The sequence below is a fragment of the Oreochromis aureus genome, linkage group 17, assembly GCF_013358895.1.
Source record: "Oreochromis aureus strain Israel breed Guangdong linkage group 17, ZZ_aureus, whole genome shotgun sequence".
In the NCBI taxonomy this organism is placed as follows: domain Eukaryota; kingdom Metazoa; phylum Chordata; class Actinopteri; order Cichliformes; family Cichlidae; genus Oreochromis; species Oreochromis aureus.
Genome location: NC_052958.1, coordinates 37,336,037 through 37,362,949, shown reverse-complemented (window position 1 = coordinate 37,362,949; position 26,913 = coordinate 37,336,037). Strand labels below are relative to the sequence as shown.

Below are 26,913 nucleotides of genomic sequence, written 5' to 3'. Positions count from 1 at the left end.
TTAGGGATATGAATATCACATCAAAAGGGATTTGAAAGTCAGTCGGTGGTGGATTTGTGCACTGTGGGAGTAGAGGCTGTGCGTCTTTATGTTCCAAAGGAAAGGAGCAGTGGAATGTTCTCAAATCTGGAATCACAGTATCCTGTGAAGCAAGAATATCAGCACATTAATTACACCTCGGCCAAATAAACTCAGTCCTGACTTGCTTAAAGACCACATGCATAATGCAAGGATTGTGTCTTTAGCTGAGGTAAAGAGGCAGCCGTAGCATAGAGGTAGAGGCAAAACACCTAAAGGACACAGTAGAATGAAGTCTGAGCTTAGCTGTTGTTAATTAGACAACTGGGCAATTAGAGTTCAGCAGGTGGGTTTTAGAATATAAAGGTTCATGATAATGTTGCACAAAAGTCTCAAGACACCTTTTTGAAAGGAATGTTTTGTTTACCCACTAAATACTGACCTATGTATCATTTAAGCATGAAAAAGGGATCTGCAAGTGTTGTGTCTACACATAACAGAGAACTTGGCAAATACCAGATTTTAAATTGTATCTTTAGGCACTGTTATTACCAGCAGCCTGTTGCAAAAACACATTTATTCCAATTTCTTTAGCCAAAGATAACACAGCTTGGCAGACACCAACAAGGTGATTCTCAAAAATGTATTAGGCAAAAACCTGGCATACCTCACTGTGGTATGCAGCGTGTCCTTAATAAATTAGAGGAAACTGTACAAGAGGAGGACAAAAGAAGTGACAGACCTAAAACAAACAAAAAACAAACTATGAACAGTATCTGAAAGCCATGTACTTAAGAAACAGGAAAAAAAATCCAGCAAGGACCTGACACAGGACCTGAGAGATACATCTGGACCTTCAGTAGATCCATGTAGTGTTCACCAAAACCTCACCACAAATGGTCTCAGTGAAAGAGTGGAAGCCATTTTTTAGGAAAGGAAACAGGGAGAAAAGGCAGATTTATATAAGAACTGACACTAAAATCCATGCCTGACAGAGCGATGAATCCAAATTTTACATATTTGGTTAAAATTTTATTAAAATAAATTAAAATACAAAGAATATCAGGAGAGAACGCTCAACAGTGAGTATCTGCAGCCATCTGTAAAAGTGATGCTCTCTAATGATCCAGGGCTGCTTTTTGTCAAAATTCATTGACTTATGAAGACAGAAAAGTACCACCAGATTCACCATGCAATACCATATGGAAAGCATCTGGTTTCCAACAGCTTCAGTATTTAGCATGACACTCAACCCACACTACATATCAGTAAAACCATACCTGGACATACCTGGCTTCCCCAGAGCCTAAATTTCAACATCACTGAAGTAGTGTGGGATCATGTTACCTGACAACAGAATAAACAGCAGTCAGCATTCAAAGAGGAGCATTGAATGTCCTTCAAGAAGCCTGGAGAACTATTCCTGATGACTACTAAAAGAAATTACAAGAGAGCTTGCATCGTTTATTGAACTATATTCAGGGTGTAAAGTGGGCCAGAATAATCCAGGTGCAGATTTCCATAAACTGTGGTAGCAGTACTTTAGGGAGCATAAAGGGAGTAATGTTTTTTTAAATGTAACATCTACTTATATCTTCCTAAATTCAGTTGGGATCAGAGCCTGAACACAGGTTTTATTGGAGTTCACAATAGAAATCATAATGACTTAGTGATTCTTTACCCCAGGCTGATCTTAGGGTCCCACGCCTGCCAAATCCCACTTTAACCCTGACTGTACTCAACTTAGTGTTTAGGTGTGGTGTCAAAGTCACCATCTACTGAATGAAAAGAAATGACAGTTCAGTCAGGAAGCATAACATTAGCAGGAACACCGAGTTTAGTTTATAAATCACTAGATCTGTTAATGTGGTTAAATTTATTATTTATTTTCAGAAAATAATTACTGTTCTAGAATATCAAGAACACTAACGATTTTACCTAAAATACCAAGTCTCACTTGATTACCACAAATGGAGCAAAGCCTGCAAGTTGGTTCTGTCAGGCAACATGAGTTTCATATGAAGTGTCCATCATATTTGAGTGGACTGGTGAGCTTGGAGCCTAAATCGAGCACTTCAAACATTAATTTTCTTTCTCAATTGACTAATAGTGCTTTTACACTAACATCTTAGCTGCATGCAGTGATAAAAACAATATTCACTAGGACCACAAATTAGTCTTGACACTTGAAAAATTAAGTCCCATCCATATAATTGAAAGCTAAATAGTGTTAAAGAAAAAAAAAGATTCTTAAACAATTCATCATCTTGGATAGTTGCAGTTTTTGGTGCTGAGTCCTTAAAGCACTACAAAAAATTGTGTTGAACTGGATATAACTTCCATCCATTCATTCACGTTCTTCTGCTTGTCCAATTCAGGGTTGTGGGGGGTGCTTGAGCCTATCCCAGCTTTTACAGGGCAGAAGGTGGGGTACCTTCTGCCCTTTTACCCATAGACAGGATGCTAATATCACAGGGGTAACACAGAGAAGCAGACAACCACTCACATTCATAGACAGTACAGAAAACCACAGAAACCTCAACAGCAGGATCTGACAAATGCAAAAGAAGTGACATGAATATGCATACAAGCAATCATCCTCTGTACATAGATGATGATAGCACTGTATATTATTGATTTGGTTATTTAATACTCACGATTATAATTATGTGTTTGTTCTATTTGTGATGAGTAATTTGTCCAGTAATTCATACTGGCAGGTACCTTAATATATAAATGTGCCACTATTTCAACATGTTTAATACTAAAATTCCAGCATTAGCTGTGGCCTTTGGCTTACTGTCTCTAAGTCATGCTGGCATTCTGAGAAAATAAATGCTGCCCACCCCTAATATCCATAACAAAAATGCATCACAGCAAATGGATATATTAAGAAACTAATACTAGGAAAGAAAAGCCAGTCTCTCTCAGTGGGAACTAAAAGTTATTGTTATTGCCCACTGTTGTTCATTTTTCACATTTTCATTAGTTTTATTTTACAAATACTAAATAAGCAACTGGTGCGTGAGTGTGTATGAACTGTTGAGTATTGAACATATTCTAAAGCGCTTTGTAGAATCGAGCTAAGGTAAAAAAAAAAACAGCCATATAACTGCAAAGCATTTCCCATTTATATCACTCTAGCGTCAGCCAGGATTATTTACCCTGCTGAAAACATTACCTTATTTTTTCACTTTGCAATTTAAAAATGTTCCACTCCACTTCTTCTTTTGAAATGGAAAATTTATGATGCCATCAACAAGCACAAGCTGATTCCCACCTTTCATTTATTTTCATTCATACCGTATTTCCACCCTTAATTAGCTGGTGCTGAAATATAATTAATTAAAGACCTGCTTCCAAGTCTAATGAGTGAGTCAGAGGAATTATCTAAGAAACTGATGGCCACACACATTCCAACATCAATCCAATTACCGCAGTCCCCTGTCAGTTGTGTCCCTGTGCGAATGGACCAAACAATCAGATTCCAAACTCTTGTGAAAAACACTAAAATGTGGAGGCAACACTTTGCAGTGCACCTGGTGTACTTGTCAAAGCTGACAAGTCACAGGATGAGGTTATTACAGTCTATCAGTATGCTCGCCATGTTAGGAGATTTCCATTTGGAGCACAGGACAGCTGTAGGAGACAGAACCTTCATTTAAAAAGGACAATAACCTGTATTTATATTCAGTCCTAAATGTATGTGTGTACAAGCTGCAAACACTGAATCTATATGAATCTATTTCACATGATGACATGAACCACAAACACTTACCGGACATTCTTTTTATATATGTTGTATGTATAGCAAATTAGATGGCAGAAATTCAGTGCATTTAGATATGTGGACATGGTCAAAGCAACCTCCTGAAATGCAAAATGGGCATCAGAATGGGGAAGAAAAGTCATCAGTGATGAGTGAATATTAAGGTATTCATCATATTAAAATATCCTAGCTTCACAAAAAGTTTTTTTTTTTATATAGAGTAATAAACAGTTTTTCTAAATGAGTGCAATGCCAGTTCCCCTCCAGTTAGCATGTTATCTGTGTTAAGGTGCATGTCTGTGTCTCGTCTCGTGCGTGTCCCCCTCTTTCTTTCCTCCCGTTATCTCCCTTGTTCCCCTCGTGCCCCTTAGTGTTCTTTCCTCCCAGCTTCCGTGTCATGGTGTGTGAGTCTTAGTGCTTCCTGTTTTACTTTGATACTCTCCTGTCTGGTGTGCGTCATGTTCAGTTTTGTTTCCCCCCGTCTAGTTAGTTAAATCATGTTCATCCGTGTTCCCTCCTGTGGTTTGTTCCCTTATTTGCCCTTGTGTGTATTTATGTCTGCGTCTCCCTCTGTCCTAGGTTGCAATCTTCCTCATGGCTGTGTGTTTTTCTGTGTGTTTAGTTTAGGTTCCTGTATTCCAGTTTAAATTAATTTGTATTTCCCAGCAATAAGGCTGTGTTTTGAGTTCAATTCCTGTCTGTGAGTCTGCGTTTGGGTCCAATCCTGCCAGTTTATGACAAAACCTCTGTGGGAGTAAAGTTTAGGAAGCTGCTCGATATTATCTTGCCACATGGCACTGAAGAAAATATGTGCTGAATCAGTTTTGTAACCTACTGTAGATACTTTCAGATACTTACAGCACTTTCAGAATGGCATCTACTGTGATGAAATTTATTGCCCAGTGCTGGGTTGTGATAATTGTTCAGTTTCTATGCCAAGTGTTAGGACCAAATCCAAAGTGTTATTAGTCCCCCCTCCCTCAGTTCAAAGATGGTCATTTGCTTTTCACATAAACAGCCACCTTGACTCCCCGCGCAAACTAGCAGTCCTGCTTGTCCAGGATGTGTACATCCTCATCATTGATAGTCACTGGACTGTAGAGTACTGATCTAAACAGTTAGCTGTTTTATACCATGTGCTTAGCCAGAGGTTTGTTGGCTTAGCTGTTGTTTGACTTCAGCCAACACCTTTCCCCATTTAATCCAGCATGGCGATTACAAGAAGAACACATCAGCTTATGGCCACATTAAAGCCATGCTCCCATACCGGGAGTTGAACCCGGGGTGCCTGGGTGAAAACCAGGAATCCTAACCGCTAGACCATATGGGACTGCGCCACTGTCCTGAAATCAAGGTCAGTCCTGTCACTCTGCAGCCTTGGTGATAGCCTTAACCAATTCTCCAGCGGCTGCAGGTTCTGGTCAAAAGCACTTTACAAGGGGGTGGACTTGAAGCACACTTGAGTGGCATGCAGGGAAGTCTACTAACCAGTCAGCGATGAGACCGTGAATAAAAAGACATGAAATACCTGCAAGTTGTAAATGAGTTTACAGCAGCCTGACTAATCTGGTTTGGAAGAATTCTTCTTGATGAGATTCCTGCATGTTTGGACTTGACAGACATTCTATAACAGATTTGATTTCCACTACAGCCCTTACAATTTATTGGTAAGGCATGGAACCAACACCAAAAGAACTTTGCCGTAAAGCACTATGGAATGACATTTTTGCACTCATTTTCATAATTAATAAAAAAAAGGATTAATCATACAGAAAATTAAATGTATAAATATAAATCCCTAGAATAGATTCAGCTGTTCCAGATCAAGTTCCCATTTATGTCTAGACTTTTTCTACACAATCCCAGTTTTAAACAAACCATTATCAGGCTGTGCAATATGCTTCTAAAAAGCTGTCCACAGTGTCAGGGCAGGCAGGCCACCAAGTGAAGTGAACCCAACTACGAGCAAAAGAGCTGATTCTCAGCGCCTGATGGTGCCTCATACTTACTTTATTTCACAAGAATATTACATCTAATGATATTTATACTAAATAAATGAAAAAACAAATTTTCCTTTTTAACTGTACATCAGCTGTGTCTACAGTATGGTGCTGAAGTCTTGAGCTACCCCTCTTTTCTTTATATGTTTTAGGCAAGTTGGAAATAGGTTTGGCAAATTATTATTATGCTCATATAAAGCAAAACCAGAGTTTGTTTAATGATTTTGAAAGTCAGTATTTAATATGACCACCTATTTATTTCAACACAGCCTCAATTCCCTTAGGCAAGCTTTCGTTGATTTTTTTTGAGTAGCAGTCTCCAGGCTGTGATCCCAACTGAATTCAAGAACATATGAGGAGATATTACACTTAAAAACGTTACTGCCTTTATTACTTGCTTCATGCCTAGGTACTGATACCACAGATTATGGATATCTGTACCTGGATGTTCACTTTAACCCTTGGATATAGCTTTTTTTTTGTAATTTCTTTAAATAGTCATAAGGAATAGTTTTTCAGAATACTTGAAGGGCATTCAGAGTTCGTCTTTGAATGATGGCTTAATTTTGTTGCTTCAATAATGTTGGGATACTGGCTCTGAAGAGGCCAATTGATTGATCGTGTTCTATTGTTTGTTCTACTGAGGTATGTCCATACGTGTGGATGATGATGTTAACCAAAATTTTCAAATTTAGATTCATCACTACACTGATTTCAATCCAGTTGTTCTCCCTGCTTCCCTTCCTTAAGAATGGCTTCTTGACAGCCTTTTACTGAGACCACGTCTGATGAGGCTTTGGTGAACAATAGATGGATCAACTGAAGTGCCAGATCTCTCTGTTTGGTCTTTGCTGGATTTTTTCCCTAATTCTTAAGGATATGACCTTCAGATATTGTTCATAGTTTTCGTAGAACTGCCATTTTGGCTAATGGCTCTTTGGTAATAACTTGGTGGTACAAAAATACTATTTTATGCCTGTCAAACTGTGTTATCGTTGGCATTTTCATAGATTTCACTTAAGGAATGGGAACAAATGATATGTTTTTGCAACAGGCTGATAGTAACAAAGTGCACAAATATACATGTGCATTAAGTTAAAAAATGGATGAATCACTTAAGTTTGATCTTCTAAGCTTTTTCTGATATTTATTTTTACGTACCAAGTGGTACCAAAGAATGTGTGACTTACAATTAATTACTGAATGGTTCCTGTGTGGACGTAGATGGTACATTAGCTGGTCAGCCTTCTGTAGAGGACCTAATGAACAAATACGTTCAGTAAGTAGGAAGCTAGCTAACCTTGAAGACAGTGCTGTTTCCAACTCAACAATCAGCAACTTTAGTACAGTATTTGTACTGCTTTACAAAAAGAAAAGTTTTATGAATACTTGAGATTTACATAATGCCGTCAAAGCATTGCTTTTGTATTTACAGTCTTGAATGAATAACAAACATGACATATCCTGATATCTTAATGCAAAAGTGTGTTTTCAATTAAAATTTTTGTATAGGCACAACACACAGTAATGCACCAACACAGCACACTTCTGTCACTTCTGGAGCCAGACTCCCTCTTGTCTCCTCCAGGGGACTGGAAGCTGTGTGTGTGTGTGTGTGTGTGTGTGTGTGTGTGTGTGTGTGTGTGTGTGTGTGTGTGTGTGTGTGTGTGTGTGAGAGAGAGAGAGAGAGAGAGAGAGAGATGGAGCGAGAGAACGATAGGGGGGTTGTAGTGATCGTAAACAACAGCAGGAGGGAAACAAAGCTTCATCCCCGAGCCTAATCGATGATGCACGATAAGGCAGCAGAAAGGCCTCGGGAGCGGGGTGGGGGACAGATGGAGTCCGGTGTCTGCAGCGGAGTCACACACCGAGACACAGAGAGAAAGTCCCTGTTTTACATTTCTGGTAGAGGTGCTTGTTGCTGTTAATTAAAATGCTGTAATGTGTATGAAATGCAGTGTGCAGACAGGGCCGGCTATATTAGATAAGCTTCATGTGAGTATTTTTTGAATTACCAGGGACAGCTTTTATCTTTGACTTTGAAAACAGATGAGCTTTTTGGGGTTTTTTGTATCTTTTTGAAGCACACTGCTTTTGGTAATAAGGCAGCAGTAAACGTGGTTTTTGCATTACATTACTCGACTGTTGTGATTTAGACATTCTTACAACCTGCTAGTAGAGCAAAGATGGTGGGTGAACGTTTTTTGGGCAGGGTATTCCACTCAGCCCAGCCTGATTGATTCTGCCAGCATTTCCATAATAACAATGTATAATCATTAATCAATCCCCAACATCCAAATATATGCATACGCCTGTTAAATTTCATGTCAATTACGCTTGTGTCAGTTTCATTCTAGGTCATAACTTGCTTCTAGACTCAAAGTGATGTAACAGCTGACACCCTGTGATATAAGATAAATTGCAAATGAATGCAACAATCCAAGACCAATAAGCAAAATGCAACTACGTTATTTTTTTTCTGACAAGGATATAATATAAGAAAATATACTGGGTTCATAAGCTGGTAATGCAAAGCCTCATCACTAAGTAGAAACAGATAACTAATTACCACCAACAAAAACAAGTAAACAGAAGAATAAATTATCCACTCTGCATAGTTACAGGCTTTTGTTTAAACGCATGCATGTGCTGTATGATGTATAGTGTGCTCACACTCGAGAGGGCTAATGAAAAAGCAAAAAAGATCAGTCATTGTACAAATCCTTCAAGACTGTAGCTGCCACTGGGTATTAGGATAGTGTACATTTGCTTTTGTTCAGCAGAGAATGAGCTCTAAGACATGGGTTGGACAAACAGGCAGTATATGAAGATGGATGACACATTTTCCTACTGTGCAGAAGTGAAGCCAAAATATTGAATGTGAGTTCCTGCAAACGTCTATGATTGCTGTGGATGCACACTTATTAGTTTTTATTAAAAAAGGGTTTAACTACTTGTTTCCAAAGTCACAAAGTAAGCATGTACTGATGGTCAGTACATAAATAATTTTTAATGTGCTGAATATTTTCTAATGGCAAAACTATATTTCGAGTAGTGGAACCACTGAGTTATGACTAAAAATATTCATCCAGTCACCCGTCTATTTTCTTAACAGCTTATCGAACTCAAGAATGAGAGGTGTTGAGCTTTGATGTGAGCAAACATGAAATATTTATTCAAACATATATATGTGTGTGTGTGTGTGTGTGTGTGTGTGTGTGTGTGTGTGTGTGTGTGTGTGTGTGTGTGTGTGTGTGTGTGTGTGTGTGTGTGTGTGTGTGGAGGGACAGAGAGAGAGGAAGAAAAATGGCCAAGTCCCTTTAACTGCCAGCTTGGAGACTGAAAAATGATCCCCTCAGCTGACAGGCTGATAAGAACAGAAACTGCAAGGGGAGGTCACCTTCAGATAAACTAACCTCTGCTGAATCATTTATCATGGAATATGATGGATGGAAAACTGAGACCTGGACGTCAGAAATCACGGGACGCGACTAGGAAAACTAATGAGTGCTCTAACCCTGTTGGAGCTCCCTGCCAAAACCAAACAAACAGCCTGCAGTCAGAAAAGTGAGATGACTGAGCAAATTGAGGTAAAGTGAGTTGATGTAGAATCTGATTATTCCCAGTGAGGAATTAATTTGTGGATCAGTTATTAGCCCAGAGGGACGTGGAATGAAGAATAACTTGAACTTAAATATGAATTAACTTCTGGAACTGAAACCAAATGAACAAGGATGCTTGACTATTTAGACAAATGGTTTTGGAAACTGTTTGTGTTTAATGTTGACAAAAGGAAAAAAAATATTCCAAAGCCTGGTTTTCTGGATAAGAAGGTGCAGGATGGAAATGTGTGCACAAGACAGACTGCTGGGTTTTCTTTGGTGTGAAGGCATGAGGTATAAATTTCATTATTATGGTTTATTTCTTCTTCTACTTTTATTATTCTGCATATTCAGAGTTTTAGGGAAGGTTCAGAAGACATTAGACTAGACCTTGAACCTTCTTAAACCATAAAAAAATTATACTTGTACAATTACACATCTGAAAATATAGACATGATTTGTATATGTGTTTTTAGAATCAGTGAGACAAAAAAACTCTTTAAAAAAAGGAAAATGTGCTGGTAATTCAATTTATCCGGTCTTTAAGTGTGACATCATTAGCCTTGTCTGGGCCCAAACTCCGCTGCAGGTCCCAAAGTCAAACGATCACTGTGGGATCACTGAGAGTTAAAGACTGTCTAAATTCTTTCATCTGTAATAAAATGATCCGTGTGGCTGCTCTACCAGGTGTAACAATTAAGTTTAACATCCAGGCATCCATGAAGACAGAATTTATGACATTTAACAGAGTTAGAAGTTAGCAGGAAGTTAGCTCGCTAGCTTCCAAATAATATAATATAGCCTGTCCTGACTGAGGGATTTCTGAAACAAATTCAAACGTACAGCTCTGCTGTCACTTCCGACATAAATGAAGGCAGAAAACTAAACAGCAGTGACATTTGTAGGGTTACTGAAGTTTGCCTATATACCGATGTGCTATGTGATCGCTAGCGACACAGCTAAGCTATGTTACCATAATATAAACAGTGTAGCTGGAGGATGAACGCTAACTTTTTTCCACTCAATAAAAGTTAACGTGAGGGTTCCCGATGGTTAGGGACAAATGCAATCGCATGGCAGGATGCTGTAAACGGACCAAACTTCAGTCAGGAGAACAACTGAGATAATCCATCCACAATACCAGGTTAGTCATTAATATACTGCTGCATGGGCTGGGCTGTAGTTACATGGTAGGGTTTTAAAAACTGAGCTTTAGAATAAATAGCGGTAATAAAAACCGAGAGAGGCCGACAGTGATCACTGACTGTTTTTAGGGGCCTGGAAGCAGGACACGTCACGTCATCGCTTAAGACCGGATTATGGAATTTATTTATGGGCATTTCCAAAACTGTTAAATGGTAAAATTCAATGTGTGGTTAAAAAAAAAAAAAAAAATAAGATGGAAAACTCCTGCATTTGAAAACAATACACTGTACTGTATTTTTACAGATTTGGGTTTTTGTTTTTTTTTTACTCTAATGGTTACATGTTCATTAGAGTATCTAAATGATCCTGGTCAGGAAAACTTGTATTTTTCTCCAAGTGATTCGCTTGGCTTATAAGTTCACCCTGTCATTCACTTATTTGCACTGGAAAGCATATTGAGAAAACTGCTCAAAAGGCTGACACCATGTAGTAAGTTCCTACTGCTATTTTCTAGGATTACATTTTTTTGGATACTTACCTGTTGGAATACTTGGCATACTGTAGGTGATTTTCATTAGAGATTTGTCTTTATCTGCTTCAACTTTCGTTTTGGTTTTTGTCAGTGAAGGAGTGTATAGGGTTCATTTGAGTTTTCGGGAGGTCTCTGTGGATCATTTTAGCCCTGAGCACTAGCCGCTGATGCTAGGGAAATGTTAATTACCGTGCATCAAGATTCAGCATTCAGACCGTCCTTTCTCTCTCACACACACACGGGGACACACTTTTCAGGGCTGGTGCCTCTGTCTCCGTGCTTCCTTCTCCAACAGTGGATTTTGGAGGTAGTGATATACCAGCAGGACACAGCACGGTGCATCCCACAGGCACAAAATGTTCTAGAAACTTCCACCGTCTTTCATCATGGCTTCATTTACTAGAATGTACCGGTGTTCAGCTGCTAAAATAGGAACTACATAAACAGCATCCTTTTGGAATATTTGTAGAGCTAAACTGTCACTTTAAAAAAATGTAGAAAGATGTATGTATACAAAATTCTGAGTATTGACATTAGAACTTTTGCTAGAATGTTGATATTGATTTGTGGATTTAAAAGAAGTGTAACTGGAATGACTACTGGGCCATCTCTGTTTGTCTGTCTGCAGCTAAATATGATAATAATAAGATGTGGTTTGTGGTAATGAAGTGTGTTATTGCATAAACGGAGCCAACGGCCAGTTGAACTGATTCCTCTCTCACTTTGAATAATTTTTTCCAAATCTTTCTCTCAGACTCATTTTCAGACTGCCTCTTGGAGCTCATCATCTATGACAGCTGTAATTTCTGTCTTTTGTTTCTTTTTTAGTTCATTTACATTTGCGTCATGGTTTATCTGTATTAAAGACATCAAGAAAAGATTTGAACCAATTTCTGAAGAAAATAGTTTTCAGGGCAATTAACTCACAATAAGCTGATGTCAGAATACCAGCTAGCCTTGCAAAATTAAGGCTACAAACACCTCTTGATGCATCAGAGATTTTGACCATAATTAGACTGGAATTCCACTTAGTAACAACAGCTGACTAAGCAGTTACCTAGTCTCCAAATATGGTAACCAGTGTGCATAAATTCCACCTACTAAATGTTAAACACATGCAACAGCTGCCACAGTAGACAGAGATGGCAGAAATCTAAAAGTAATTTGATACTAGGCTGGTCATTAGCTAGACATTAACTAAAGGAGAGAGAGAGAGCTTAACCCTCTAAAATCTGAAAACCGAGAACAGCAGCTGTTGAACTGAACGCCATCATCTTTGGATCAAAGCACAGTGGTAAGTCGCACAATGATGCCTCTTGTTTCCTCCTTTCTACTGAGAGCGAAGGGCTCAAACCCTCACATCAACACGCTGCCTCAAATAATGACAGCAAAATTGAAGGGCTGGCAGTGAATGAGAGAAAAGCACACATGGCGTAAACAGACTTTAAAGGCAGGCATTGATGGGCTGTGACATAACTGGACACTGAAACCAGATGAATCTTTTTTTAAGGTCCCTTTTTATTTCAGGACACAGTGATCCATGCTTTTTAAAGGAAACTCAAGAAAGTGTTCCAGGTTTCACATGTTAACGCTTTTGGTGTATGTTTGCCAAGCTAGTGTTTTGAAACCGCAACATAGTCTCTATAATTTCTTTAATTATATTTTTTTCCATTGTTTGCCTGTAAAAACTAACCGTAGATTGCTCCCACACTGCTTGAAACACAGCAACAACATAAAGTTACATAGTGTGCTATTATTAAAAAAATCTACAAAAAAGAAAGATGTGAAACAGCAATGCAACAAGAAAGACTGGTGTGATCAAGCACAGATCAAAGATTCTGGAACCATCAGCCGTGGAATCACAAATACCTGCAAAAAAAGAGGGAAAAGACAAAAAAAATCATCAAATGTGAGAGAGAAGACAATTATTGGCATATAAAGACCGAACGAGAAGAGGTGCTCAGTGCATCATGGAAAGTTGCTTGGCACCCTGACAACAGCATAACTAAGGGATGCTTCAAAGACACCTGATTGTCCTTCATTATCTGTACCACTAGCAAAAGTTTTTATTAACAAGAAAGGTTTGAAGTCTAATCTTCAAATGTAGAGACAGTTCCTACCTCATAAACTTGAATCTGGCTTACAAGAGAGGGACCTGATCACTGATAGTATGAGGTCTTTAAGGTGTGACAGAGCTTTGTCATTAAGGGCTCTGTATGTGAGGAAAATCATTGTTAATTCTGTATCAGAGGAAGCCAGTGAAGAGTAGCTAATATATAAGAACTATAATTTCTCTCTCTAAGTCCTTTCACAGCATTTTTAGATCAACAACGGGCTTTCTGGAGACTTTTCTAACAAATTTGGATATTCACTAATTACAACCCTATTTAGTATGAACTACTTTTTTATCATTGCTTTAGAATTCCTAAATCTGACAATACAGTGCATGCAAGCAAAGACAGACTAAGATAATCCCTTTTTTAAAGTGTGTTTTGGAGCTTTTAGGGCCAAGTTCCATATCTTCAGAAGTAGAAAATCATGGGTCATCAAAGCCTTTATGTTTTTAAGCCATCCCTGTTATTTACATCATCTAGCATCATAGATAAATAAACTTGGTTATCATCTGCATAGCAGTGGAGGACTGTAAAAGATAAAAAGTATCGGTCCTAAAACATGTCCATGTGGAACTCCGCAGGTAACCTTTGTGTCTGAGGAAGACACATTATTCAACAAACTGAAATCTATCACATAAATATGACTTTAGCCTCTAATCTCACTGATTTATTGCATCTTTAGCAAAATGTTGGTTTCAAATGCAGTTGTGAGATCTGATAGAAGAGAGAACAGAGAAACTTAAATTAAGTAAGGCATTTGGAGACGTTCACTTGTGCTTTTTGTGCACTTTTTCATGTACTTTAAATCCTGGCTGAAATTAATTAACCCCATATTCATTTTTAACGATTTTCAAATATTTAAGAGGTTTGTTGCAGTTAGGTAAGGCCTTGAGTTAAATGTAAAGTTTGCTATATGCAGCATATCAATAATATTGGATCAATGGTAAAACATCCTTGAGCAGTCCAGTTAGGGTGGGTTTAGACGATGAGAAATTGCTGAAGTTACCTCAGAGAGATCAATATATATTTACATACTATAGCAGGAGATCAGGATCTAGTATGTATATATACTATAGTGACCCTAAATTGGATAAGTGGAAGAAAAAGGATGGATGGTGGCCTATGTTAGAAGCGAATTAGACCACGGAGAAGGTTTTCTGGAGCATTCACTGTTGGAGTTCTTGTAGTGTGCATGTTCACCATATCTAAACATTTCATGGGCACTTGACAAAAATCACTTTACTTTCCCAAATGGAAAATTGTTACGAGCGAATGTGTCTATACTGCAAAAACTGACTCAAGAAACATGGCAAAAAACCCAAGATACTAACCTGTCCTCCAAACCCTCCAAATTCCAACTTGGACAGTCACAGGATTTGCCAGAACAAGCCATTTCCAATAAAGGCCACAGCTTACACAAGTCAAGAACACCTACAGAAACCACAATACACAATTGAAGGCATGTGCTTTTATTATTTTGGCCAATCTTAGAAGTGTTTCAGCCTCACTGGATGGAATGCTAAGCAATTTTCCTCTTATTTATACACATGTGCTAACATGGATGCCTTGCCTGTAGAGCTGCTTGGGGGGCTGAATGTCTTGCTCAAGGTAATGTGGACTGGAGGAACCAGGGACTTAAACTGCCATCTATGCTGTCTACTGCTGTACCTGCTGAACCACAGCTGCTGAAAGACAGCAGGAGAGGCAGGTGGAGCCACAGGAGTGTTACAGCGTACAACTAACACAGACAAGCTCAGCCACACTCAACCAGCCAATATACAAGAAGGGCCTCCAGTACACAAACTAGATCTTCATTTCCCTCTGCTTTTAATTTAAATTCCTGTACTCTAAATATTTCCTGTCATGAATTAGCTCCACAAAAATAAAGATCCAGTGCTTTGGCCTGTAGGGCTGTCCATCACATCACATCACAGTTTTGTCAAATATCTCCTTCCAGCACCATCTGTCCTTGATGCCCAAACAAGCAAATGTGGCTCCCATAGGAGCTTTCTCTTCACTGAGACCAGAATATAATCAGAATAGGACAGCTATGCTCTCGCTGTCCACAGCCTTCAGTCACAAATTGTTACTGTCACTCACTTCCGAGGAATTTACCACTGGAGAATCAGAATCACCACATCCTCATAAGTCATCATCTTCTCTGTAATTCTGTTTGTGGATTTATTGGCTGTGTGTGTGTGTGTGTGTGAGAGAGAGAGAGAGAGATTAATGAGGGTGATAAAGGAACTGTAGGCCTCCATATTTCCTGAGTGATCAAAGGAGCTGCTCTGATGAGTCACAAGGAGCCACCATCCCCACTGTGCAGCATACTCAGCGTTTCCATACATCTGACATCCAGCTGTGTTTTTGTCATTGATTTTGGGGGAGTTTATCTCATTAAAACAGCTCTCAGGACGAGTCAGCACTGATAACAAAACGACTCTGTCACACACACAGCCACACACACATGCAAACACAAATATATTTGTACAAGAGTGATGCAAAAATTGTTCTACAACTCTCTGCTTTAAAACAGAACTCACAAGCAAAGCACAAGGCCTCGGTCAAAGTTTAGTTCATGTTAAACAAAAGGCTGCAATGCTCACAAATACACAGGACACAAAGGTTTCCACAATGTTGCACACACTCCTCGGCCTCCTGTGATGTGTCTTGCGGTGTAAACACCCGGTGTCCACATGTTTTATGACTGCAGCTGACAGTAACTGTAAACACATGCTGCTGCTTTCTTTTATGGAGTTGGAGACGGGCTGACTGGTAGTGGGAGGAATAAGTACAAGCTTCCGCCTTTAGCTTCCGTCCAGCTTCTCATTATGTTCTCAGGTGTCTTCTTTGCATATAAACAGCAGGACTCCTCACACTGCACTGATGACAGGACAAATCATCTGTCTCCAGCTGAGAGCGATATCGAAAAGTTCAGCTTCACGGTGCTGTGAAAAAGTATTTGCCCACTTCTCAATTTCTTTTTCTTGTTTGTTTTTTGATTTGGGGTTTGTTTGTTTTTTTGGGCATATTTGTGACTCTTACATGTAAAAAGGAGCATTAGGGTCACAGTAAGAGAAAAAAGTCCAAATGTGGAGATTTTATTTTAGAACGTTTTATTTTAGATCATTAAATAAAAGTTACTATTAGACAAAAATAGCCTGAGTAAATACAAAAGGCAGTGTTTTTTTTACTCATAAATTAACCCTGAATGACATTTGTTTGGATCCCTGAGTTCAGTTTCAGTAGCCACACCCAGATAAACGGAAAACACGCCTGACAAAGTAGGTAGGTTAGAAGAGCTCATAAAAGCAAAACATCACAGCACAAAGAAAGAAACAACTGAGAAACAAAGTAACTTCTCTCGGCCTGGAAAGGGTTACAAAGCCATTTCTACGAGGTCATTACCATCATTTCTGCCCATGACAACAGAAGTCATTTACAAACGTCATTTACAAAAGTTTCATTACTAGTCATTAACTACAACTGCTGGAGACTGTTACTCAAATATGAAGAATGTTTTATCACAGTTTTTTTTTTCCTTGAAGTATTTTTAGCTGCAGGTCAGTGTATTGTAGTGTAGTTTATTTTACTGAATGACTAAAAATAAACTACACTGTGTTTTTCTGATACACATCCAATTCAACAGCTAGCTCATTAATATTTTTTGAATTTTTTCAGGGTACAAGAGATATCTGGTATACGCTCAGATGTGGGATTTTTGAATTTGGGATTGTTTCACAAATTTCCAGAGATAAGCAACATTTTGACAAACTGGACTGTCAAGCACAAACAATTCCATGCCAGCTACAAACAGACTCTTGACAAATGTAAATACACTCAAAGCTTTTGTTTTTGATGCTTTTTATAGTCCCACTGTTGCAAAGTGCAAATGGTAAATGGACTGATTCTTATATAGGTGGCTCTGTCACTTGGTGTTCGCTCGCTCGCTATGATTGTTGGGTTTTTCTCTGTATTTATTATTGTGCTATCTACTGTACAATATAAAGCGCCTTGAGGCGACTTTTGTTGTGATTTGGCGCTATATAAATAAAATTGAATTGAATTGAATTGAATTATATAGCACTCCTGGAGCAGTCAAAATGCTTTATACAATATGCCTCATTGACATAAGCTCTTCTTCCTATGCTTTAGTGATTTCTATCTAACATTCACACACATTCATACTCCAATGGATACATCGGAGAGCAACTTGGTGTTAGTATCTTGCCCTCGGATATTTGGCACACAGACTGGACAACAACAACAAATGCTTGCTCAAGGAAGGTCCTTTGATTGTTGGGGTTTTCTCCAGTGTAAGGTCTTTACAATATGAAGCACCTTAAGTCAGCTGTGTTGTTGTGATTTGATGCAAAATATGTATTGACTGGACCCTTCTTCTAGGGGTTTAGGGTTGTCTTGTTGAAATATGGAAGGCCTTCCCTGAAAAGGAGCTGTCTGGGCTGGAGCATGTGTTTCTCTGAAACCCATATGTGTTTTTCAGCATTTTGCTGGTGACGTTCCACATGTGCAAGCTGCCAGTTCTATAAACACTGATACACCATACCATCAGAGCTGCTTATTGTTTTTTATTATTATTATTGTATTACATTGTTGCTTTTTAATGCCATTTTTATATTGTTAAGCACTTTGTGCAGCATCGGCTGTTTGAAATGTGCTATATAAATAAATTTGACCTTGACCTTGACCTTAAGATGCTCTTTTTTATATCCAATCATTTACTGTCCTAATGCCAATTCACCAAATTAGCTACAGCATGAAACAACTACAGCAGCTGTTTCTTTTTAGATGAATTTTGCTGCCATCAGAATTCAAGAAGAGCTGTTATTTGTATTACTTTATGCGGGTTTATTTCACTCTACTGTGAATCAAATGTGGCTTTATGAGATCTGAAAATTATAGCATTCTGTGTTTTTTTTCGTGATTTCATGCACCGTCCACCAGTGTTGGCCAAGTTACTTGAAAATAGTAAGTACTGATTACTTCTCCAAGAAAGTAATACAGTTACTTTACTGATTACTTATTTTCAAAAGTAAGTAGTTACTTTATTACTTAGTTACATTTTAAAAACATGACACACAACCTGAATACGTAATAAAGAGACAGACCTTTCAGCCCAATTCTATTTTTTCTGCTTAATCCATCATATAAAATTGAATCAAATAAAAAAGTCTCTTTTTAAAACTTGTTTTATTAGTTTGAATCTTTTGACTTTATGCATATTGCATTAAGCAAAAATTAAATTATATGCAACAGTCTTTGACTTGAAGAAATAACTTGAAGCGGACACTAATGTTTTTGTCACTTTTTACAGAATCAAAGTCAAAGTAATGTGAGTACTTCCAAGCTTTAAACGCTGCATGGTCGTACTCTCTCCTGCACTTCATATTATTTAGTGATGTGCGATACCATTGATTTCCTTTCCGATCCGATACCAAGTAAAATTCAGGGTGGTATCGACGATACTGAACTTAATATTTCATTGTATTTAATAATACAATATATAATTGTATTATATAATTGTAATAATAACATAATAATTTAGCTTCATAATGATTACAGGACATCAGACTACTTGTTCTTATTGCTTAATAATGCAGGATAATCATATAGAAATAAAAAACCTGAAGTTGTGCGCTATTTGAACACGTTGCCTGCCTGCAGCACTAAAGGACTCCGCTAGAGACATCTGTCTGGCCCTAGCAGCACCTGTCCCTCTCCTCCTCCTCAGTTCGCCTCAACATAAGCTCATATGATTTACTCTGAGGCGTTTGACAAGGTTAGTGGTGTTGCAACAATACCTCACTGTCTTACCACATGTATCACAAACCACGTCCTGGCTGTTTGTGGAGGTAAAATACGTCCACACATGATGCCGTTTATGCTCTGCCATTGTTGTTAGTGCACACGCCAGGGGCTGCGACACATTTATACAGCCGTATTTCGCATATGACTATGAAAAGCGTAAGAGGAAGTCGTTCCTTAGTGATATAGTTTCTTTCCACTGCGTTACTTTTAATGGAAAAACTACAAATTTACCCCAGAGTACTAAAATATCGATATTTTAATATGAGAATCGATTCTAGAACATAAATTACTGGTATCGGAAGAATCGATATTTCAGTATCGATCCGCACACCACTAATATTATTGTTGATCTACACACGTCTGTTGCCACGGACGTCGCACACTCGTTTGTCATTGTCATGAGACACTCTCACAAATAAAATCACGGTTTAGTAACACAGTAACGCAGAGTGCTAAAGGGAAAGTAACAGTAATCTAATTACTTTTTTGCAATAGTAATCCCTTACTTTACTCGTTACTTGAAAAAGTAACAGTACAGTACTAGTACAGTATTTCTGCTTATCTCTGCTGTCCACTGGGTAGCCATGGCTGAAGAGGTAGACAGGTCATCAACTAACTGGAAAGTTGGTGGTTCGTTTCCTGGTTTCTCCAGTCAGCACATGAAGTAGATAGAAAGCACTCAGATGTAGAAAAACGTGTGTGATCACGGATAAATGAGGGATGCTGTATAAAACGCTTTGTGTGCCCAAGCAGAGTAGAAAAGCACCACATAAAAATCAGCCCGTCATAACCTCTAAACTTGTTTTTGATCGTGTTTGAGAATAGCGAAGACCAAAGCATGGACAAGCTCATTTTTATTAAATTACCAGGCCCAGCTCCACTCAGCCCCCTCTGCTTCATGGAGGGCTGTGGTGAAATATTGAGGCCTGAGCTGACCGCTGCACAGATAACAGTAACTAAATGATGAGTCTTTCGACAGAATCCCTGAAGAGGGTATTTAAAACAGATATCTGCTGTCTTCCGGCCTCGGGGATGTTAACTCTTATCTATGATGTATCGAGGTGGATTCGTGATTCCTAGCAAAGTGTTAAAGCCTATGTTCTAGTGCCCCAGGTTATATTTTCGCAGACTGTTCGAGCTGCAGACGTGTTCCTCAGATCTGCCTTTTTCCTCCGCTCTCCTCCTGTCTACCTGTCAAACACTGCAAGCTCCTGCACTACGAGCCAACACAAACGCCTGGTTGGTGCTGATGGATAGAGACAGCTATAGTGCAAATTCAAAATGTGTGAGCACACACTCACACAAACACACACACACACACTGTTTATAGAGGGTGCAACCAGAGCCCTGGAGCAGATTAACGACTTTACTTACCAATTAGCCCACTCAGCAGTAGAGGAAATGGCTCTAACTGGCCTTCTGCTTCCTCTCTTCTGTGTTTGTGCTTCCCCCTATGTAAGTATGAGCATGTCGGCTCTGTCTGATCTAATTCTGGAGTGTTCGCCGCTGCTCCCTGACAGCTGCCTGCTGGCCAGTGGCTGTCACATGTTGCCTTCACTTCCTGTTCATGTTAAAGCTCTTCAGAGGCAGACGCGGGTCTAGCAGCCTGGTAGGGGGGTTACAAGTTGGACGTATATAAATGTGTTTGTGTGTGCCGTGTGACACATGCAGTCACACAGCAGTGGATCTTTTCCGATATCTGATTATTAAATGATCTTATGTGACATGCTTACTTTACTCTTCAGAGCATTTTTTTTTTTGGCATTGTTTGTATTGAATGTTGACTTTTTTAAAAATGGGAAATTTTCTGCTTTTGTTTTGAAAAGTATCTCCATAAACCACACACACACATAAAAAGACAGACAGTGATATGACTCTTACCACAGAGATAAAGGTGCACACTGTTGACCCTGCAAGACAGAATCTTTTCTTTATCACTGGAAGTTTTTCAAAAGCCACATTTGTGGTGACCTAAATACCCGTGTACGTGACCTGGAGATCTCACACCTAAGCCAATCATGTGCTAGCTGCTAAAAAATATAGAAGCAGCTTCTTCTTTTAGCAGGTTGCTACTGTAACCAGTGTTAGGTATATAACTTTTAACAGTAACTTACCACATTACACTATAACAAAATACTTTTAAAAAGTAATCAGCTTAACTACATTAAGCACAACCTACTGAGAAAAGCAATTTGTTTGTGTAATGAGCACTAGTGGTGTGCAATACTGCAAATACCAAGTACCGAGTACCAAGTAAATACAGGCCAGTATTACTTGTACTAATACTGATACTATTACTTTTAATTTGTCATGATTTATGAGATGAATCATCATCACTTTGCCAAATCTAAACACAATTTAATGGCCACTAAATTTCATTGAGGGGTGGCTGTAGCAAAGGTGGTAGAGCAGCTCACCCCGTCTGTTCCACTCTGCACACCATATTATGTTTGGGCAAGATACTAACCCCTAATTGCTCCCTGATGTATCCATTGGAGTATGAATGCATGTGGATGTCAGATAGAAAGAGCATAGAAAAAAGTTATTGTGTGAATAGTCAAAGGAATTTGCAAAGAAAAGCGTCTGGACTTCTTTGAGTTGCTTGAAGACGTTTCACCTCTCATCCGAGAAGCTTAACAATGTGGTGTATGCTGTACAGTGCAGCGAGGAATGCCCAGACCTCTACATTGGAGAGACCAAACAGCCACTTCACAAGCGCATGGCACAACATAGAAGAGCCACCTCCACAGGACAAGACTCAGCAGTCCATGTGCATCTTAAGGATAAAGGTCACTCTTTCGAGGATGCCAATGTTCACATTTTGGACAGAGAGGACAGATGGTTTGAAAGAGGAGTGAAAGAGGCCATCTATGTCCACTGTGAGCGACCATCTTTGAACAGAGGCGGTGGTTTACGACACCAACTGTCTGCCATCTATAATCCAGTTTTGAGTTCAGAAGTCCAGACGCTTTTCTTTGCAAATTCCTTTGACTACGATGACCTGGATGACTGAGAACCTTCACAGACATTGTGTGAATAGGTGAATGGGGCAAGTTGTGTAAAGTGCTTTGAGTGCTCAGACAGAGTAGAAAAGCACCATATAAGAAGCAGTCCATTTACCATTTACCGAACCACTGTGATTTTTACTTTTCATAGACATAACACATCTTTCAGCTTTTCATGTATTCAAAGACCTGGAATGTAAATGTACCTGTCTTTACAGCACTTTGAGTTAACGTCTGTTGATTGCACTTGTCGACAACATAAAAAGGAAATTACATTCAGATATTTTTAAATATAGTTGTTTCTATTTGAGGTATATTTCTGTGTCATTACTGGGGTCTGTGTGAGGGATTTCCTTCTTCCTCTCTTCATTTCTTTGCTGCTTGTTCTGGGCAAACCCCTCTTTTTCATGGTCTTTTGTGTCTTACAAGTCGATGGTGTTTCCACAGTGGAGAATTTCCTTCCAGCATGTATCATGGTTTCCAGTTTTTTTCTTTCACAACCCTAAAGCATAATGCTGTGCTTTCTCACTCACTGGAGCCTACTGGCGGCTCAGTGCCACTGAGTTGTGTGACCGCACAACTAAACACAATGAAGCAAATTATGAATACATGGGAGGAGTGGTGTTTGCACAGACATGTCTACTTTCTGATGAATGGGAGAAAACTACTGAACTTATTGGAAGTAAAGTATTGACCCTATCGTGCTAATATCGGTCTGATATCATCATTGTTTGGCTCAGTCGGCCCACCCCTAATGAGCATCTCTTAGCGGTTCCTTAGTTCTGCTAGTATAACCTTTAAACTTACTGACTGTACTACCCATATTAGTAGCATTTCTTTAGAGTTGCAGCTTTAAAAGAGCTAAAAGCTCCATTATTCTCTTCTTCAGTAGGCCTTGCCACAATTATTATGGAGCTATATTTAGCTTGCTGGTACTTCTCCAAATATGAACCATGACAGAAATCTGTATGTTATTCTATAATATTCTGCTTGTGTTTTCTTACACAGGTTTTACATAATGTGACTGCTTCCATGACATGCAAGCTATCCTGCAGTTTTATTTTTGTGGACTTCTGTCACATGATCGTAATCTCAGGAATGGCATAACTGATATTACACCTTACATCTACAGAGGAGGATATGTTCAGCTCTCTTAATGGTAACAAATTTAAAGGAGACAAGCTTTTTGACTACAGAAAAAAAGAAAAAAACTTCAGATCTGCATTTGTTGAATTAGAGAGCAGGTAGAAGCAAACAAATAAAAATCCTCTGACAGCTGCTCTCTCTGTGGTGCAGAGAAGCTTGAAAAGCCACTGACACACTTCTAGTGTAATATAAGCTCGGCCAGAGTTAGCGGTGCTCAGGCAAGTCACGCTTTCCAGTGACTCATATGCTTAATTTTCATTTCAACAGTTTGTAGAGACTGTGTTACACAAACACCCTGGTGTGTTTACTACAATAAAGAAACTCAGTAAGACATCTATGATCATAACAGATGCAAGTTTGTTCTGTGCATATGTAACAGCACAAAGAATCAAAAACGACTTCAGAAATTTACAGACTGCACCAATCTGATGTTCATTTCAGAGCTCTCTCTCTCTGAGCCCCCCAGTTTGATTTTAACTAGCTTGTTATCAAGTGGGCAGATATGAAGCTGAGGAAACTGAGGACGGGGGGAAAAAGAAATAAAAGTAATTAAAAGAAGACTAGAGACACTGATGCAGCTCAAAGAATTGACCACTAGGAGAGGAAACAAATTGCATCAGTGTTGTAGTTGGGGGAGAGCAATAAAACACAATCTGAGCAAAGGACCAATGTAAGACATGTAAAGTCTAGCTGGTGGTGCAACACTGACCACTAATACCTTGTTCTCATCATATTCATCTTGAGATACTTGGAGTTTGTGGGTGTTGCAGGTTGCAGGTGTTGCAGGTGTGTCCTCTCACACACTGATATTTGCAGAACAAGTCCTGTAAACAACTAAGTACACCCCATGATTCTGCAGCTTGGAGAACCTCCTTTATTGCAGTAACACAAAGTAAGAATTTTCTATGTGACTCTTATCAGCCTCTTACATTACTGTGGAAGAATAGTGGCCTATGCTTCAGTTCAATGAGCTCCATTTATGCATAGCTCTCTGAGGTCAAACCACAGCATTTCAATCAGACTGCGGTCTGGACTTGGACTGGGCCATTCCATCACCCTGAGTGTTTTGTGTGTGGGTTCATTGTCCTGTTGTCCTGTCCATTGTCCTGCTCAGCAGAGCAAAGGGCCTGAACATTGTAACTATGCAGATCTAAAACATCATCTTTAGATAAGCATTTAAATGTATTTGTTTTCATAGAGCACTTTAGATTTATAACCACCATAACCGCCGCATAATGCAGAAATTCACATTTCTAGGGTGAAGTTTAGTGTGATGATAAGCAGCTGGATAAGCAAGTTCCAGTTCTAGCTGAACTTGGTTGAAAGTTTATTTTGAGCAGCTGCACTTGATCAAACAGGTTTGGGGAATGAGTTATCACTTACCGCTGACCTTCAGAGTGTTCTGTTTATCCCTCCACTCCAAGGTTCTTACATGTCTGAAGTGTTTTAGTTTACATTAACGAACATCTGCTTGATTCCTGCTAACACTCTGGGTGCTCCTTCCTGTCAAACCAGCACCAACTGCTACTACCAACTACTATCAAAACCTCGTGCCATTCATTTGAGGAAACGAGTCATTTGAAGGACCTGCTAATTTAATTGGAAACTGCAAATTATTAATTTGAGGGAACAAATTGCTACTTTGTGCATGCAATTATCAAATATTGTACCCTTGATACCTGATGGGCTGCATACTTTTCAGTCTCTCTGCCTTGCTTTGATAATTAGCCGAGTGAAAGTGCAAAAGCCACAGCACTTTGATATTAACTGGCCTGCAGACTGTGATTTTTTGCTAGGTTTGCACTTCCACTGAGCACTAAATCTATTTATATGATATAAAACTGTCAGTTTTATATCTGTCAATATCAGTCAGATTTGACTGATATTGCATAAGGTCGGCAAAGAGCTTAGAACAAGCTTGAATCATGCAGCTCTTTTTCTCCTGGGCTCCCTTTCTCTAACCAGTTCCCTGTTTTCTTCCTCCTTTCTGTCCTCCCTGTGGGTATTCTCCTACCTCTCAACGATCCCAGCAGCTCCTGTGCTGTCTGCTTGACAGTGCTCTGTCAAGCCCCAGCATCATCTTCCTCCCCTTTAGTTGCCATAGAAACCGACGGCTGTGGAAAAGTACAAGTGAGTGGATTGTCTGGGTAAAGGACAGCGATAGTTGGCCATGCCACACTGCGAGGCAGCTGTGAAAAAGGGCCTGAGGATGCATGGTGTTATCTGAGACAACAAAGAAAATGTTTTATGGGGGGGGGGCAGCTTACACTGCTGATGTCCAGATAATTGGAAGGTTCTGGAGGTTTTAGAACATTAAAGTAATAACAGCTAAGCCTAGATTCACTAATCACACATCCTCCCCCCCAAAAAGCCATTCCCTTCCACCCAGACATCCAGGAACAGCATGTAGTGCAGAAAGTACACGGGCGGTTTAAATGTTTCAGGCACAGTCAGGCTTGTTTTGTATCGGACAACCATTGCATGTCTAGAGCTAGGAAACTAGAGCTTAGCAGCCCAATACTCTGACATTTTTCTGTCACATGTTTGCACTAATTCCCCCCAGGTGCTTTATGAGGAGGATAGAACTGCGTATGATCAAGATAAGAGAAAAAAAATCAGTTAAATTACATTTGTCTGCAAGACCAAAGACAGTTGTGGAGGGAGCTGCAACACAAGCTTGCACATTACAACTTTACTGTTAAGCTGAGCATTGCAACTCTTTGTCTCTGTCTTGCTCATAGATATAAAAGATGAACATAGCCACTAATTTGTTAGTAAGGTTCCATACTGAAGCCTCACCATCTTGTTTTAATGTACAGATCTTACTGAGGGGTACTGCAAGCTCAGAGTAGATTTTTCAATCACCTAAAAGGATTTCTGATCAGTAACAGGGACCATAATTTAACAAATTAACAATTCTGTGAATTCAATTCAAGACTTGAAAGGAGCAATTAAAACATGCAATCTGAGTGCTGGTTAAGCTGACCAGGCAGAGCAGATGACCCACATGCTGCAAGGCTCAAATGTCATTTATGCCCCCACAAATGTGTCTATCTACATATGCACTTGCGTTTGAACAGCAAACAAAATGTGGTTCAGTGTAGTCCTCACATCCCATCACAGATCGCCGATGATGAAGTTCACTGTGAACCAACATTAAAGATCAAAAATGTCGGCTCTTCTTTCCAGCTGGCTGACGGACCAACAACAGCACAAGTGAGACCAGCACACAGGTTCCAGATACTGATAGTATTCATACCAGTGTTGGTATGAATACTACTGTGATATACTTGCATAGCGACTATCTTTCCTCACTCATGATGTGAGCCAAATTATCATACTGATAACCTGACTGTGGTCTGTTGTTCTCTGCCAGAAAGTGAATATCCAACTATCGCATTAGTGTGGGGAGCAGTTTGATACACACCCAGGGCACTGCTGGAAAAGTGTAAGCCTGTTATGTCGAATTTCACAGCATAAATAAAGGTTTCGAGCTTTGCCACCAAAGCTTTTGTAACACAACAGCAGTCATCGCAGTGATCCCACTCCTCTGTGTTTATCCTTGCACTGCAGGCAGCTGGGTTTTGGGGAGATATGCCGTAAAATCGAAGCTCAAATTTTAGCCGCCTGTCAGTCACTGGGTTGTAAGTTCTCGCTGAAAGGAAAGCAAAGCCTGTTTTTTTTTCTTTGTACACAGACATTTGTTCAAAGACTCAAAAAGAGTCTTTGAAGAAGCATTAGAGCAGCAAGCA

The 26,913-nt window shown here is 39.3% G+C and overlaps 1 long non-coding RNA gene and 1 other non-coding gene across 2 annotated transcripts; both read right to left on the bottom strand.

Annotated features, from left to right (window-relative positions):
• Nucleotides 1-5,045: 5,045 nt before the first annotated feature.
• Nucleotides 5,046-5,117, bottom strand: trnae-uuc. Its single transcript has one exon. It is a non-coding gene; the product is annotated as a tRNA-Glu (tRNA).
• A 7,527-nt stretch (nt 5,118-12,644) lies between these two features.
• LOC120434051 lies at nt 12,645-20,448 on the bottom strand. Its single transcript, XR_005608912.1, has 3 exons — nt 20,385-20,448; nt 14,513-14,612; nt 12,645-12,936 (listed from the first exon to the last, which is right to left on the bottom strand). It is a non-coding gene; the product is annotated as an uncharacterized LOC120434051 (long non-coding RNA).
• Between the last annotated feature and the right edge of the window lie 6,465 nt (nt 20,449-26,913).